Source organism: Cupressus sempervirens, chromosome 7 (assembly GCF_028749045.1).
Source record: "Cupressus sempervirens isolate cs-2001-9-10 chromosome 7, ASM2874904v1, whole genome shotgun sequence".
Lineage (NCBI taxonomy): Eukaryota > Viridiplantae > Streptophyta > Pinopsida > Cupressales > Cupressaceae > Cupressus > Cupressus sempervirens.
Window position 1 is genome coordinate 203,219,273 of NC_143124.1, and position 18,570 is coordinate 203,237,842.

The 18,570-nt window shown below is 37.3% G+C and overlaps 1 long non-coding RNA gene across 1 annotated transcript; it reads right to left on the reverse strand.

The window, feature by feature from the left end:
- Positions 1 to 245: 245 nt before the first annotated feature.
- Positions 246 to 17,360, reverse strand: LOC149546207 (uncharacterized). The gene is made up of 2 exons (XR_016353662.1): positions 17,075 to 17,360; positions 246 to 549 (listed from the first exon to the last, which is right to left on the reverse strand). It is a non-coding gene; the product is annotated as an uncharacterized LOC149546207 (long non-coding RNA).
- Between the last annotated feature and the right edge of the window lie 1,210 nt (positions 17,361 to 18,570).

The following is an 18,570-nucleotide window of genomic DNA, read 5'->3' on the forward strand; positions in this document are numbered from 1 at the left end:
TTGAATACTTGGAACATTGCATGATGACATGAAGAACTTTACACTCTTGAAGCATTTGTATTTGCCCCTTAAAAGAACAAAGTTCTGATCTATCTTAAAAGAAAACTATTTAAATACGATCAGTTTCACATCAGAACTACATTAAAGCTAAACAACAAACAGCAGTGAATTCAAGTTGAAATTGCAAAACTCAATATTCAACATAGTTTATCCCAACCAGCTAGTCTCACAATATTGGCATCAAATTGTAATAGAACAAAAAGGAGTCCTTAAAGCATTTCTTTCATTTAAAAGTTCAGCTACAAAATGTACATCAACTTCACTTCTATGTCCCGGATCTACAAGATTGAAAGCAGCCCAGTCAAGCAAATTTTTTGCTGCTGTTCAGCTAACTAGGCAACATGTGAACAGAAAGAATGTGCATTTCACATTTTAAAATTTCATTAAATTGCTCGGAATGGGGGCCGAGGGCCTAATTTTGGCTAGTTCCAGGAACTCTCTCTCTTTGTTGCTAGTGATCAGAATCTTATGGATTTGCTTCCTTTCTTCCTACTCCATAAAACATAAGAATTAAGTCTGGACTTGTTTTACCCTCTTCTCAAATTCCAAATGGAAAACAAATCCCACAAAAATCAGTATATCAAATTCTAAACATACAATTTTCTTGCTGAAATCAAATTGGAATTGAAAAGATTGTTATAGTTTAGGCAGATATGAACAATAAACAATATTAAGTTAATTCAAAAAATAGAAAAGACAAAAAAAATAACACAAAGATTCAACACAGTTCACCCGATATGGGCTACATCCACCAGAGAAACAGGCATCCACTTATTTTATTATCCAGCGAAAAGCAAATTACAGTCTGATACATTCTACACTACACCACTGGCAGTTTACCAATGTCAGTGGACAAATTACCCTAGGGAAATGCTTAACCCCATGATACATTGCAAGTATACAGTAACTGCCTAAAAATCAACAGGAAAATACAGGTTTGGGAATGCCTTTCCTGTAGAAAATAATATAACTGGGGCTTACAGAATGCCCACCTATATTTGCATACTTGTGTTCCATCTCAAAAATCCCTTATGAAACCAATTTATCAGTTGCACAAACAAGCATATGACTAAAAATGAATTCAAGAGATCATGATCAAGACAGTGGAGCTTCTTAGAGACAATTGAGTGACAAATGAAGTAAAACAATCTCATTTAACTCATTGAAAAATTCAACAGGATTTATCCAATCAAAGCAACAAAATACAATGTCTCCCCCAACCCATATGCTACCAAGGGCATGTTGTGCACATCACTGGTCATGTAAAAATTTACCAGGCGCACACAGCAGTTTATAGGGGACAGCTACCCAATTCTCGCAGTCCAAAGAAAAGCAATAAAATGCAAAAGATGGAAAAAAAAATACATGCTTAGTATCAGATGGTGTATTCAATGGAGTCCATCTCAGAAATCCCATATGAAACCAATTTATCAGCTGCACAAGCACAAGCCTATAAATAAAAATAAATTTAGGAGATCATGATCAAGACTATGAAACTTCTAGAACCGACAGACTGACAAATTAAGTAAAATAATCCTATCAACCCAGTTAAATAATTCAACCGTATTTACCTAATTAAAGCAACAAAATGCATTAGGAAAAAACATGCTATTAAAAAAAATACATACTTTGTATCAGCTTGTGTACTCAATGGAATTTGTAGCAGAAATGCATTTTGATTACTCTGAATGATATGCAGCGAAACAATAGAGTGAGTTGAAAGCCATTCAACCCCAAAAATCACTACCAAAATTGGGAGTATCAATTTAGTAAACTTTAAAACCCCAAAACTTGCAATCACACAAAAAAAAAAACCCAGAAGGCCTCCTTTAATAATAATATGAGCTGTGGATTTAACAGCAGCATATTAGAATAGCAGTATGTGACGCCACTGCGAATGATGAATTCAGAAAGAATGGCAGAAAAGGGGACAATTAATCTAAATGTGGCATGAATGATAAAGAGTATTTTTAAAGATTTTTGAACCAGTTGATATATATAATTTATGAATTCAAAGAAAAGTGAACCAGTTCTTTTACAAGAGTGATATTCTGTCAATATGCCCAAAATGCAATCCTGCAAATTTCATAGAAATAGCACCTAACCTAAAGACGGGATACTCTTCTTTGCTATTTTACCATTGAAAGGAATTATATGTCAATTTATGTTTTAAGTAATACTCACAAATGTCATTTTCGAGGGTACGCCTAATAGGAACCTTAATCCCACACAAGAGAATTTATTCCCAGATATCTAAAAGGGGGCCTAAATCTGGCATCTTTCAATAGAGCTTATTGTTGGAACTTGAGAAATTAATCTTCATCTTTTATTTTATTTTCAAAAATCACCTTAGTACCTTTAGGATTATTATGTTGTTAAAATGAATTGTTGATTTCCTGTACGTATATTGAGGTAGTTATGTGAACTAACAGGAATGGAATGCTATACAAACATTTTTACAATTCATTATAAATCTCTAAATTTTAATAATATAATTATATGTCTAATACTGTACAAATGTAGATACTTTTCACTTTTCCATTCTGGTACCAAAGCCCATGGCTTACATCATCGAGTACAGCAGAAACACTAGACATGAAGTCAAGCAGTATTAAAAGGCAAGCCACTGCTTCAGGATAATAATCAAGTTGGAGAATACCACCTGCAGGATTAAAACTTCAGATTGCTTATTATATTATGCCATGATGTCATCATATAGGATGTGTGTAATGTCGAATTAAACAAGATTTTTTCATAAAAGCTCATTTGTGATTCTAACTCTATCTATTGTTTGAGGGCAGAATGCTCAGTTTAAAGGTGAGCAGTGGGTGAGGATTTTGTCAATATTTTTTCCTGTAAAGTGGCAGAAATTTTCAGCCAAATATGCTAGAACAAAATTTGCCTAGTGTATTTGAACATTGGGATGATTTACAGCAAAAAGAGCATAACAAAAATGTCAATTGTAGAGGAAATAATATTCAAATGCTTTTTACTATTGTTTACCAAATGTTAGGAGTAGAGTCAAAAATGCATTTATTTCGAAAGGCAATATGTTAGTAAAAATTTGAATGCTCTTGAAGTTTAGAATGAATGAATGAAAGATTTTAATAATGTCCACAAGGCCAAAGCAGCCTAGGGGATACGCAAGCTAGCACACACCTCTAGAAAGGAGGAAGTGAACATAAGCGGGTTGTAACATCTTGACTGACTCATCTCTTTGCTAGTGGATTTTGATAATTAGGTTTGCAGTTTTGGCTAACTGTATTACCTCAAATATGTAGTTCAAGCTGCCTTCCTCTTAAATCTCCGCATACTCGGATCTGATGTCATTGAACACCAAGCACTCCATGACAAAATGGTACTCCATCTCAACAACCCCCATGTCACAGAATAGGCACGTCTTGTTTTCCCATTCCTGCTTTGGCACTCGCCATCTACCCATTTCACATCTCAATTGATGAGAATCAGTTCTAAGTTGGGCTATGAGCATTTTTGCTCTCCATTTGATATTTGCTCCTATATACACTTTTTCCTCATGATCATGACAAAATGGTACTCCATCTCAACAACCCCCATGTCACAGAATAGTCTTGTTTTCCCATTCCTGCTTTGGCACTCGCCATCTACCCATTTCACATCTCAATTGATGAGTATCAGTTCTAAGTTGGGCTATGAGCATTTTTGCTCTCCATTTGATATTTGCTCCTATATACACTTTTTCCTCATGATTTGCTGTGGGATTAAATTCCTTGATGCAACAATATTTTTTTTCCCTCATTGTGCCTCGTCCATATGACACTTCAAAAAATTTCACAAACAAACTTGTTTATTTCTTCATTATTGACTGGGCACCCTTGAATGTTAACATCCCAGTTTTTCATCCACTTGTCATTTTGCTTCTTCCATGTGCCTTTTCTCCTATCTAGCCTTTCCTCAGAGACTAACTTAGGCCAACGGTGGCTTTTCATACCCTGAGTTTTCTTTACGTAACTTAGCAGATGAATCCTTGCCACGGCTTCTAAGGGGAAGGAGTCAGCTTCTGCCAATAAGATCTCATAAGGCACGGTTGTTTTGATTTTGAGACTATTGATGATAAAATGTTTTTGCATTCTTTAACTTATCTCCCTTTTTTATCTCACATGCTGCTGCCTCTAATTTCACACCCATATAAGACCACCAGGGTGACTAGCAGACCAAATACCATTTTCTTGGTCTTCCAATCCCATAGTTTTGCTTTCCTACACTTATTTTGTGGAGAATACAATGATTTACAACCCTCTTGAATTCTTTTTGTCCTGCATGTTTTCCAACTAAGCTTTTTTTGAGAATCAATTCCCAAATATTTGTACTCATTCACTATCTCTAGAGGATTGCCCTCAAAGGAGAAATGTGCTTGAGGGCTTCCTATTTCTCTCCAAAGAGAAGATCACCACTTTGGTTTTGTTGCTGTTACACTTGCATTCCCACTTCTTGACAAAAGCTTTCCAATGCCTTCAGGTGTTCTCTCAAACCATTGGTCATCTTAGCAATAATGATGAGATCATTTGCACAATTCTAAGTTGGGCTATATGCATTTTTGCTCTCCATTTGATATTTGCTCCTATATACACTTTTTCCTCATGATTTGTTGTGGGATTAAATTCCTTGATGCAACAATATTTTTCCCTCATTGTGCCTTGTCCATATGACACTTCAAAAAATTTCACGAACAAACTTGTTTATTTCTTCATTATTGACTGGGCACCCTTGAATGTTAACATCCCAATTTTTCATCCACTTGTTGTTTTGCTTCTTCCATGTGCCTTTTCTCCTATCTAGCCTTTCCTCAGAGACTAACTTAGGCCGACGATGGCTTTCCATACCCTGAGTTTTCTTTACATAACTTAGTAGATGAATCATTGCCACGGCTTCTAAGGGGAAACAGTCAGCTACTGCCAATAAGATCTCATAAGGCACAGTTGTTTTGATTTTGAGACTATTGATGATCAAATGCTTTTGTATTCTTTCAACTTATCTCCATTTTTTATCTCACATACTGCTGCCTCTAATTTCACACTCATATAAGACCTCTAGGGTGACTAGCAAACCAAATACCATTTTCTTGGATTCCAATCCCATAGTTTTGCTTTCCTACACTTATTTTGTGGAGAATACAATGCTTTCCAACCCTCTTGAATTCTTTTTGTCCTAAATGTTTTCCAGCTAAGCTTGTTTTGAGAATTGATTCCCAAATATTTGTACTCATTCACTATCTCTAGAGGATTACCCTCAAAGAGAAATGTGCTTGTGTGCTTCCTATTTCTCTTCAAAGAGAAGATCACCACTTTGGTTTTGTTGGTGTTCACTTGCATTCCCACTTCTTAACAAAAGCTTTCCAATGCCTTCAGGTGTTCTCTCAAATCATTGGTCGTCTTAGCAATAATGATGAGATCATCTACACACAAAAGTAGTTTTATCACATAGCTAGTTAGCTGCACCTCCTCACCACTAGTCTTGTTTAACCATTCTTTCAACTTGTCAATGTAAACCCAAACAAAATTGGAGATAAGGATACCCTTGGTTGACCCCAATGTTATTGCCAAAGCATTCAAACATCCCATCTATAGTTCTGATTTTAGCCTTAACATGCTCATACAATATATATACTGCAGCCCTAAGCTCCTTAGGAATTTCCAGCTCTTCCATTCTATCCCAGAGTTTGTCACGCAACACCATGTCAAAAGGTTTTTAAGAGTCCAAAAAACAACAAAAAGCCTCATCCCCTTGGGTGATCCATATTTTTTCAACAGGGAATCTAAGAGTGACCCTGTGATTAGTAGTGGCATATTTTGGTCTAAAACCAACCTGCCCCTTAGCTCCTTTTCCCTCTATTTCTGCCCATCTACTAATTTATCATTCTACCATGGTGCCAAACAATTTGTCGAGAGGACAGACAATGATAATCCGATAATTTGAAGGGTTGTTTATGTCTCCACTTTTCTGAAGCGGTATCACCACACTAGTTGTGCAGTTTTGAGGGAAACCCTCCTCATTGACATTGTTGAAGATACAATTGATAAGAGGCGCAAGAATATCAAACCCCATTTCAAATATTCATCTTGCAACCCATCAATATCTTGGGATTTTCCTGCAGCTAACCTCTTTATGCCTTGAATAATATCTTTGTTGCTGAATAGATCAACTGTGCACCTAGTTATCAAGGTTCTATGCTCTCTCATCCCACGTTCATAAAGTATCTTGGCATACTCCAATCATTGAGCCCCTGTGATGTTATTCTCTATTTGCTTCTTCTTTGGTCGTAGCTCTTTCCAAAAACAATTGGGATTGTTTTTCCCAAGGTTGATCAACTCAAGCCTTGTTAAGTCCACATATTACTCTTTCTTTCGCCTTAACAACTTTTAATACTCCTCTTTGTTTTCTTTGTTCATTTCCACTCTCATACTCCTTTTTGCCATCTTGCACTCATTATCAAACCAAGGATTAGCTAGGAAAGTATCCTTAGTGTCTCTTTTGGGCCTTGATCTTTTACATTCCTCAAGAGCCTTGATGATAATAAGGGCAAGGCAAGATTATCTTTGTCAACAAGGTGTTGGTTCGGAATAGTAATATTATTTTCCTAATTATTAGACAACCGGTTAAGAGAACCTTTGAAAATTTCCTGAATTTCTTGTGTCATTAAAACCCTACCAATCGAGAGTACTTTCCTTCCTTGAGAAGCGGTTTGAATGTTTTTTTGTCCTTTTATGCGAGTGGCCAACTTCAATAAAATTGGATTGTGATCAGAATTTAGCCCAATTGGGTATTCCCCTATCTCAAATTCAATTATCCTTGAGGGGTAGCCTTGATAGCAAATGACATAGTCAACCACACTTTGTCCATTGTAGGTTTTACAAGTGGTGTCCCATTGCATATGACCATGTTGTAAAGGCTGCAAAAACCTAGTAATTCTGCCACATAGTGATTGACCTTGCCCTTGTTGTCCTGTGATGACCTTTGCCAGTATTGTGTCAATTCTTCTTCTAACCATAGCAGATCACTGCTTTCTTTATGACTGCTTTTGAGGTTGAGAGTTTGATTGTTTGCCATCCTAGCATTGAAGTCACCTATGATCAAAATTTCACCTAAAGAGCTAAAGGCAGAAATGTCCTTTTTGAGTGATGTATATGGATCTTCCCAATCAAGACTACTCTTCTTTTATGTTTTTGAGCCTTTAGGAGCGAAGTAGCAAGTTGCCACCCCTATAGACACTTAATTTTTTGTTATTTTCATCCATATGTACTATTTATTTACCTCTTCTTTCTCTATAATTATAAATCTGCCACATGTTTCCTTAATTAAAATGATAACACCTCCATGCCCCTTGCCACTTTCAGCCCATCCATTCCACATTGAGACTTTCTTATACCCCTCAAATTCCGGGACCTTACACCAATCACATTCATGTGTCTCTATAAGAAAAATAATGTCAATATCTCTAGCTATGGGCCCTAACCCACATCCTCTTCTCCAAGGGTAACCTCTACAATTCCAGCTAATTGTGTGTTAAGTGTTCCTGGTTGGGCTTGAGTTCCTATTTATTATGTGTTAATTTATCACTGATTTGGGCTTTTCCATTTTGCAGCCACGCCAATTTTCCATTTTCTTTTGTTGTTTTAACTTTTTCCCATTCTTTCCTTCTTTCATCTTGTTGGGTTATGGTAAGTTCTTCATCAAGATAAACATATTTGCCTTTGAGAAACCTCTTATTTCTTCGAATTTTGTTTTTTTCTTCTATATTCCTCAATGTCACCCTCACATGTCTTCCCTTGCTATCCTTCATCCATTTTCTGATTCTTTGGGTTTGTAGAACTACTCCATTCCAATCTAGTTGATCTTTGAGGAAGTTTCTTATTAACTCTTTTGTGTTTTCCTATTCTCCATAGTCTCTTGGCCCTTTGATGATGATGTTTGCTGCCTTTTCATTTCTGTCTTTCTCATACCTAGTTTGTCTCCTTACTTGCTTTTCTATGTTGTCGTTTGGCGCATTTGCTAGCCCCCTTACTATGTGAATCCACGACCTGACTTCTTCAATTTGCTGTCTTAGTTGGTTCTCTTTTAGTTCCATGACGGCCATTGCAGATTGGATTTCTTTGATTTGTGGGTCATTATCTTTGTCCCTTTCACTTCCTCCTACCGTGACTCCTGCTAATTCATCTCTCCTACCTCCTCCCTTAACAAAATCAACTCGTACTCCCCTTTGTCCATGTTAAATTGCAGTTTTTGTACTTGCTCTCTAAGCATATTGTTTTCTTTTGTTAGTTTCCAGTTGTTTTTGCTGATCTTTTTTACTTTAATAACCTCTGTGTGAATCCTCTCTTCTAAGGCAAACAACCTCTCTTTCATGAGTACTAGGTCATCAACATATAGATCTAGACATCACATCAAATGTGTTTTCGTTGGGCTGTAAGTATTTGAAAGCTCATTTTCTGTTGTGTTTGTTGTGTGAGAATCATCTACCTTACCTTTGGGAACTGGCATTGAATTGGATGTTTCATTTTTCTCCCTTTGCCCATGTTTCGTAATGTTAATAACCAAGGTTTTTGGTATCGGTTTTGGCAGTATAACTGCAAGTTTCCCCCTCTTCGCATATTTAACCTTTCGAGTCTTTCTATGTCTAATGATTCCTTTGTATTGTTTCGCATTCACATACACACAATTCCCCCTCGAAGTTGGCGCATTGAATTGGTGAAAGCCCAACAAGCCTAGCCATTGGGTGCCACTTGCTTCCCCCAGGTTGCCAAAGTTCCCAAACCCTGTTGGAGAGAACATCCCTAGAAAGACTAGAAAACCCCCTGATTTATCATCCCAAAGACGGGATTCTGAAGTAAACTATCCCCCTCAACCACTTCCAAGGTGTTTGTAATGACCTACTTGGTCTTCAAATAGATATGCTAATAGAAAATAAGAAATCCTTTGTTTTCTTTTGGGGCTTTTGTGTTTTTCTGATTTTTGTGCTTTTGAGATATATATGTCTATTTGTTTTATCCCAAATAAGAAAATGCTTTAATGAAATGACAGACAATAAATATTGTAAACAAATAGCTCATGGCAATCTGGTGCTCATTATTCAAATTATTTGGGAATTGACTTTATAAATAATTAAAATAATAAATTGCCAAGACCCTACAGCAGTATACATGCAGAATTTTCTCACTTCTCAGTTAAGTCACAGCCTTTCCATAATTTTGTTTGCATAATTCCCAAACAACATGCAACAATAGCTGTCACTGAAACTAGTTTCAAAAATCGAAACACATGCACATTATATCAAACACAGGCTCCACATGAGAAAACGCAGGCTTCTTTCAATCCAATTGCAAGCCCTTGAGGAGTAATGGCAGGCACTAACTATTAATTTGCAACCTCAAGTAGCACAGATGCTCAAACCTTGCATAGAGGAATGTATAGAGAATCGCCATCCTTTAGAAATGGTTGCCGAACCCAAGCAATCTTCAGACACTACCACTAATGAACAAACAACTGCCCAATGTGCAGAAGCCAAGTTTGAGCAACCCAAATATCATTCGATCACAGGAATATAACTGCACAATAGCAGAGATTTAGGCTTCCAGCCAGTCCAATTAACAAGTTGTAGATTGAGTTCAAATAGGGTCTGCTACTTGCAGATAATTCTCACACCACACTCGGAATTCCACGTTGCCAACTTGCAGGTCAAACCCACGCTCAAGTGCAAGCAGATTTTGATGTTTCCAATGCTCGGAGAATAACTCAAATGCTGACAATCACTCCTAGGGGTGAATCCCTAAATACCACAATGAATTACAGTCCAAGCATTTCACAGTTCTCAGAATTTACTCACTACACTTAGGGCCCGTTTGGTTGCTGGAATATAAATTAAGCATTGGCATTCAGAATGCTGGCTTTAGGATTCTGGAATTTGGAATCCAGATTATGATTAGGGAATCCAATTTGGGACTGTTTGGTTAACCAAGGATTCATTGTGAGAATATAGATTTCTTCCGTTTGGTTGCACATTGTGGAATTGGAATACTAGCCAAAATAACATGCAAAATATTATCATCTAGCTATAGCATTATCATCATGCAAAAAAATTCAATACTTATTCGGTTTGTTGAAGTCCAAACATTTTTAACAAGCATAAAAAGATTAAGTCATGTTGAAAGTAAACATTATCATAACAGACAAGGATGAGATTGTACTAATGGATACTAAAACTTTTATGACTTGTTCTATAAAAAAAATACCATTGATTATAATTCACATAATTACTGATATGAAATATGTATATTGTTCAAGTCTTGTTGAGTGAATCCGAATCACAAGAATTGATGAAATAAGAGTTAGAAACATCCCATTAAAAAATATATATTTGTAGAGATCCAATAAAAAATGTGATCATCACAACATTCAAACTCATAGGTGCAAAGTCTAAATGTTTATATTAAAATTTTACGAAATCTTACCTAGAAACACTTTTACGCCAGAAAAAAATCAATAGAGTAGATTGTTTTTGTCCTGCATACGATTCATTTAACTGAGAAACAATGTATGTGAAAAAGTTATTTCAACAAACTTTTTTGCAATAACTACCGAGGCGGATCACGCGGAAAAACCTTAATAAATTACTCAACAGTGGCAAATATATGAGCAAGTAATAGCGGAAAATTTTCCCCCCATTTAAAAAATTAAATTTCAAAAATTAGTGCAAAAAAAGGTACCCCGAAATGGGCATCCGGATGTCAAACCCAATTAAATTTTACTTTAGTTGAAATCCTCATTTTCAAAAAATGGTATTTAAAATGGGAATTAAAACGGGAATTCCAAATAACAAGTATTTTGAAGGAATTTGGAATTCTTGATTTGGGGGTCAAATGGGGATACCGGATTCCACTTTTTTCCAATTCCAATTCCGATTGTGTGGACCCAAACAATGGATTAGAATTTTTTAAGAATTCCGAATGCCAATTCCATTCTAATTCCACCAACCAAACGGGCCCTTACCAGAATTCAATTACTCCAAACCCCAGTTGCAAATAATTTGTCAAAACACTATCAACCCAATCTGTCTCTTAGCACGGCAATCACAGAAAAGAGACAAACAACCCTTTGAGAATAATCTGCAATACCTCAACTGCAGATTAGTTGCTCACTAAAACTCAAACCCTTATACTTCAATAAGGGCATAGAAATCCACAAACTTGGAATTGTCACAAGACAACAAAGGACAAATAGATAATCAAATAATTGGATTTTTTTCCAATGAAATGAACTCAAATTTATAATCTCTTGTTGGCAAAAGTTTCCCAAAAGAACTCTAACTCCAAAACTGCGAAAGGTTCCAAAAAGAACTCAACTCCTAAAACTTTCCAATACAACTCTTTTAGTAATATCTTTTATGACATTATTATAATACAATATTATTATTATAATAAAATATTATTATTATAATAATGTGACTTTAATAACTAATTAATAAATAAGAGCTCGCACAACTATAACCACATTCGCTGCAAGTGACAACCAACTGTCAGAGCTACCCACTGCACTGTCAAAAATTTAAATAGACTTACTAAAAATAGAAGTCTGCAACTAAGGCCCCCTAATCACCCTATCAGCTCATGAGGGTCGCTACATGATGAACTAACTCAACCATCCGCAGAAGCTTGCCAAAAATGGGGACATCATAATCCTCCCTCCTTGAGATTGCATGTCCTCAAGCAATCAGGCATTTCACCGAAACCTACACCGAGATCCAATAGGAAACAAGTGGAATCCATGTCACTGCTGAACCAATTGTATGCCAACATCAAAACCAACACCATGACCTAAAGCACAGCACCCAATACTTGTGTTAATGATGCAGGAATTAGGACATCACTGGTAGATAAATGCATAGGAGATCTTAGCACACTCTCCTTCACTACACCTACCCAATCATCCTGAAGACAATCCATCTTAGGCACAGACCAACTCTACGCCCGATGCAAATCCTGAACATGTGAGTCAAATATAAGACTATATACACTTATCACAGTATAAACTCTACTGCCACCATGACTATCCTCCTCCTCATCCTCAGGCTTTTGTGATGACTCTCCCTCAACAATATCAGTATAAACCCACGTGCCATGATTTGCCAATCCCTTAGGCCTCAATGCACAAGTCTGACCTTTAGAGAAAGGCCCTTTGCACCAAAAGAAAAGTTGTCTCCTCCTCAACTCCTCTCTGGATGTATCATCAAAATTCCATGTTGACTTCCCCTTTTCTTCAACAATTGACAAGGACTCCTCATCAACAAGTGGAGGAACAAAAGATTTCAAAGCAACCTTGCTTTGAGAAGATGGCTCCCAAGTCTTATGCATTCCTCATCGCTACCTGTAACGAAGATGGGTCCAATGACTTCACCCATCCACAGAGTGGCTCAATCAATCCCTCCAAAAATAAACAACTTGTCTGTGCTCTGAAATATCATAAACCATGGCTGAGAGCCTCTAGAACTCATTATAATAACTCTCTAATCCACTAGACTACTTCAGTTGAGCCAACTCACAGAAGTACACCTTTGGATCCTTCTTATCAAATCTCTCAAGCAAGCAATCTATAAAAGCCTGATAGGAAGTCATTTGATCATGCCGCAAAGAAACTAACCCACGGTACCACCAACCATGGGCAGCTCCATCCAAATGTAGCACTCCAAATCTGATAGCGTCCACCTCAAACATAGGACACGAAGCCAAATATGTGTCGAGCTTATGGATCCAAGCTCGAGTTGTAACTCTCCTCCTATCGTCAAAGTGCTCCAACGTCATCTTACTGGCAACTTGTTGTAACTATGTCTGTTGAGGCCTTTGTCTCTCAGGTGCCGACCTTGCCCTAGAATGCTCTTGCTTCTGAGTCAGGAACCTATCAAAGTTCAAATGCTCTTTAATCACTTGTGGTAAAGCATTCCAATCCGCAAAGTGCGCCACCACGTCATCAGCAAAAGGAGCAACCTCAAACTCAACACTAACCACATCCACCTCGAATCTCATAAACATAGGCCTTTGCAACCTATCATGAGTGCCAGTATGTCAGTCAGCTCTGTCAATTAAACCATTTCGATCCTCAACTCGAACCCGATGTCCATCTCTATATCTATCACCATCTAGGGTTCTATCCTCGACTCGAGATCTATGAGAACCAACATTAACATCTCGAGCCCTCTCCCTATTTCGTTCCCATGGAAGTGCTATCTATCGCAGAGTATCAGAGAGCTGTTGTAGCACACTAGCCATCTGGTTCTGTTCGGCTACCAAGTTCCTAAATGTTTGCTCAGCCTCTCTATCAATCTTGGAACCTCTACCTGCATCCCTATAACCTATACCAGCAGAACCATCTAGACTACCATCTCCACCATCGCCCACTGTACCAAAATAAATCTCAGGATCACTGACTTTGGGAGGAGATGTGTAACCTCTCCGGGTATAAAGCATACCAAACCTCCTATCCCCATCCATAACGCTGAAAACTAAATCTCCAAAATTAAGCACTAATCAAATTGAGCCCAATCCCTATAGTCTGGTAGGAAACTGCTTTGGTACCACTGTAATGACCCTACCTAGTCTTCAACTAGAATGTTAATGGCAAATAAGAAATTCTTCATTTTCTTCTGGGGATTTTGTGCTTTTCTGATTTTTGTGCTTTTGAGATGTCTTTTTGTTTTTTCTCAAATAAGAAAATGCTTCAATGAAACGACTGAAAATAAATATTGTACACAAATAGCTCATGCCAATTTGTTGCTCATTATTCAAATTATTTGGGAATTGGCTTTACAAATAACTAAATTAATAAATTGGAACCTATTTGTGTAGACGCCAATTGCCAAAGACTATACAACAGTTTACATGTAGAATTTACTCAATTCTCAATTAAATCGCAGCCTTCACATAAATTTTTTTCATAATTCCCAAACAACATGCGACCACAGTTGTCAATGAAACTAGCTTCAAAAATTGAAACACATGCTTGTTATATCAAATGCAGCCTCCACATGAGAAAGTGCAGCCTTCTTTCAATCCAAATGTAGGCCCTTGAGGAGTTATGGTATGCACTAACTATTAATTCACAGCCTTGAGAATGAGCGCAAATGCTCAAACCTTGCACACAGGAATGTATAGAGAATCGCCACCCTTCAGAAATGGTTGCCGAACCCAAGCAACCTTCAGACGCAGCCACTAATGGCCAAATGGCTGCCCAATGTGCAGAAATAGGCGCCAAGTTTGAGCAACCCAAATTCCATTCAATCACAAGAATATGATTGCCCAATACTAGAGATTTAGGCTTCCGTCCGCCCAATTAACAGGTTGCAAATTGAGTTCAAACAGGGCCCGCTACTTGCAGACAATTCTCACACCACAGTTGGAATTCCACATTGCCAACTTACAGGTCAAACCCACGCTCAAGTGCAAGCAGACTTTGATGTTTCCAGTGCTAGGAGAATAACTCAAATGCTGACAATCACTCCTAGAGGTGAACACCTAAATACCACAATGAATTATAGTCCAAGCAATTCACAGTTCTCAAAATTTACTCACTACACTTTCCAGAATTCAATTACTCCAAATCCAGTCACAGATTATGTGTCAGAACACTATCAACTCAATCTGTCTCTCAGCACAATAATCATAGAAATGAGACAAAAAATCTTTTGAGAATAACCTACAATACCTCAATTGAAGATTAGTTGCTCACTAAAACTCAAACCCTTATACTTCAGCAAGGGCTCAAAAATCCACGAACTCAAAATTGTCACAAGACAACAAAAGCCAAATAGATAATCAAATAATCGGATGCTTTTTCCCACAGTTGGAAAACTTGGACTCTGCAACAACTCGCCAAGCCCTCAAAGTTTATTTGGGAAAAAATCGACCAGATTTTTAAAAAACTCGGGCAAAACTCAGAAACCTAAAAAAACTGCTTAAGTTTAATTAAAATCCTGAAAATTTCCAACACAACTCTTCTAGTAATATCTCTTAATGACATTATTATAACAATGTGACTTTAATAACTAATTAACAAATAAGAGCTCACACAATTCATAATCACATCCACTTCAGGTGACAACCAACTACTAGAGACACCCATTGCACTTCCAAAAATGGCAACTACCAAAAATAGACTTGCTAAAAATAGCAAGTCTGTAATTGAGACCCCTTAATCACCCTGTCAGCTCACAAGGGTTGCTATAATGAATTGATTCAACCATTCGCAGAAGCTCACCAAAAATGGGGACATTAACCCTAGGTTGTTATGTGTTGTAGCCTCACGGATGCCGATTTGTGATTCTATTTTCTCAGACTGATCAAACATTGTGTTTTGCTTGACAGTTTTAGTTGGCTGAGACCCATCAAACTCTGGTGTGTCTCCAACATTTCCCTCCATAATGACTACTCAAGGTTCACTGAAGTTTTAAAGGTGTTTTTATCTTGTGTGGATTTACACACTAAAAGTAAAGAGGATTTTGCAGTTGTATGTAGAGTTGTGAGGACTTTTTGCCCTTTCTCAGCATGAGATAAAGGAATAGAAAGAAAAAGAACAAATATAAAAGACCAGAGGAGAAACATAGGCCACATTTGAAACCCGAAGCCCAAAACCCTGTACCTTGTCACTACTCTGCTCTTGTTAACCCTTGTCATTTGGCCTTGCATTGTTCTTGATAACCCTTATTAACTTTGCACTCAGCTCAACCCAGAATTTGGCTCAACCCCGCATTTGGCACAACCCTATGTTGGGAGCAACTTTTTCTTCAGCACAACCTATGAATGTCGGACGACTAAGCAACGGACAGTAAAGAAAAAAATGATTTAAGTACTTATATGGTGTGACAATTTAAAAAGAACTTGCTTTTGATAAATTTCAAAAGCAAAAGCAATTAAATATTTGTCATCAACGAAGCATGGAGGAATTAGTGATGAGGCACATATTTTAAAATGCAAATGCTAGAGGTTCTCAGCTCAAAATTCACAATGTTTCTGTTATTTAAACGTTTTTGTGTTAAAAATTAGAGTTGAAAGTTCTTCATTTCTTTTGAGGGTCATGAGACAACTTCAAAGGTGGTAATCTAAACCTGGAAATTTAATTTGGGAGCTACATCCTTTGAATGTTTACAACACCGCTTGATAGAAATCCACCTAGTTTTAAAATTGTTTTTCTAAAGAAAATGTATTTGTTTGATTTGATCAGCAAACTTTTGTTATGAGAAATGTAAACCTTTGAGTAAGAGTGTTGGGAAATAACATTTACATATTGAATAAAGACACCTCAGTGCTCGTGATTTATTATCGTTACCGAAATAATAAATAATTAGATCCTTGTAGGTAGTTTGGAATGGTTGTGGGAAATTATAGAATTGCAATGCTTTATATGCATAAACACAATTCATTGTAAATTCCCATGTAAGCTTTAATATTACTATATTTGTTCATTGCCGTACAAATATAGATGCAAAAATGAAAAAAGTTTTCCAGTATTTATTTCCAGCATACCCAACAGGCATCCTACTTTTAACAGAGCTTATAACAGGCACTAATCCTGCATCTTTCAAGAGAGTTTATAGTTCTCATATGCATTTATCTGGTTTTACTTTTTCCAAAGCGTTTGTACTGGCCGAGCATATTTTGAGTAGTTCGTCATTTCTAAAAATCAAAGTGATCTTATCAAACCATTTGGAGGTCTTAGCTAGGGTTTCAACATAGGTTTTCCAACTCGTGATCCTCAGCCTCCAACAAATTCATATATCGTTTGGCAGATTTTTCACTCATGAATCACTCCTATCATGGAAGCTGTGATTCCTGCCTAATATATACCCCTGGAATTCTATTATTCTTCATACTTGAAAGATTCAAACTTTAGAACCTCATTGAAATTGATTTGACAGGGATTGTTCAGTTACATAATTTATTGAATTTTGTATAAATTGCCATATGAAATCAACGCAGGCAAACGTGTTCCTCACCGAAAAAAGAAATAAATGATTAAGCTGAAGCCTTGACCCCAATACTGAATGACATGTCTTCAATGATGAGCACGAGCAATATCAGCGGCAGGAGGGTAAAGCACCAAATCGCACAGACGGACTTCTTGGTGTCGTTTTGGTGGGTAATACTAGTACTCGTGAAGTTGTGTCTCTGGGCATAACTGATTCACGAAGAGCAAACCGCAGAACTCTCCCATATATCCCCAAAACTTGGTCTCAAAAACATTTCTCTGCCGATGCCATGGCCTTAGAGGGCTAAACGGCGTTCCCCGCATTAATTCAAATAAAATATTTTAAATAAATTTTCCCTCATTTATAATTAATAATATATAAAAAGAACGGGTATAAGTTTCGCTTTCCACTTGGCATGCTAGGTGAAGGAGAATGACAATGTCAATGCTCTTGGGAACAAAAGAAGTCATTGTTCTACACATAAGCGCACGATCACATTACATAGGTAGCACAAGTATCAAAGGTTTCCTTTTTCAAGGTAGGGCCGACAACAGCGGCAATCGGTGCAGGGGCAAATTTGGTTTGGTTGGCAGTCTTGGCAACTAGTGGGCCCATTCATCCAGTGCTAAAGGCTTTGTTATTACTAGTGGGTCCATATTTGCGGGCTTCTAGAGGTAGATTCCAGGTACGCCTTTTCCCTTATTCTTACCTCTTACATTTCAATGTAGACCTATTTGGGCTTCCTTTATTATTGCTTCTAGCTTTGGTAAATTTACAATGGTAAAACAACATAAAGAATCTATATCAAGGCACCAGTGTGCCCTCATGGAAGGAACAAATGAGGAAATCACAGAAACACCTGTAGAGAAGATACTTGTAAAAGTATCATTGATTGATCAACCAAAGATAATAGAGACATAGCTAGAACTAGGTGGGTCCACCTTGCAAAACACAGGATCTGTCAGTAACAGGGTGGCAGAGAATCTGATAGTCAGGGCACCTGTAACAGTAGAACAACAAACTAATCTGGGAGAAGCTACGAAACACAATGACATCTCTGGTAACAATGGCTTGGTCCTGACATACGGGGATAGTTTAATGCACAGCAGCATCATCAAGTGGAATCAAGGGAGCTTCCTCATTCTTCCAGGACCCTCAGCCAGACACACGAGTTCATTCAATCTTGGAGGGACAAATGGTAATTTACCCACAAACACTTTGAGCTTCTCACAAGCCAGTGGACCACCCACAAGAGGAAACTACACCTATGTGAATGCCAAGCAATATAAAAGAATAATTAGGCGGAGAAAGATACGAAAGTTTTAAAATGCAAAAAGAGGGAAGTTAGCAGCTTTACTTCCGAAACCGATTCCACATACCTCAGACAGCTCAAGGGAGGCAAAAATAAATCTGAGGCTGACTGAAATCTCTGAAACAATTAAGCAGTTTGATAATATCAGAGATATTAACGATAAAGAGAAGACAAATAATTCTCAGGTGATAGACACAGTGGAAGATGGGCT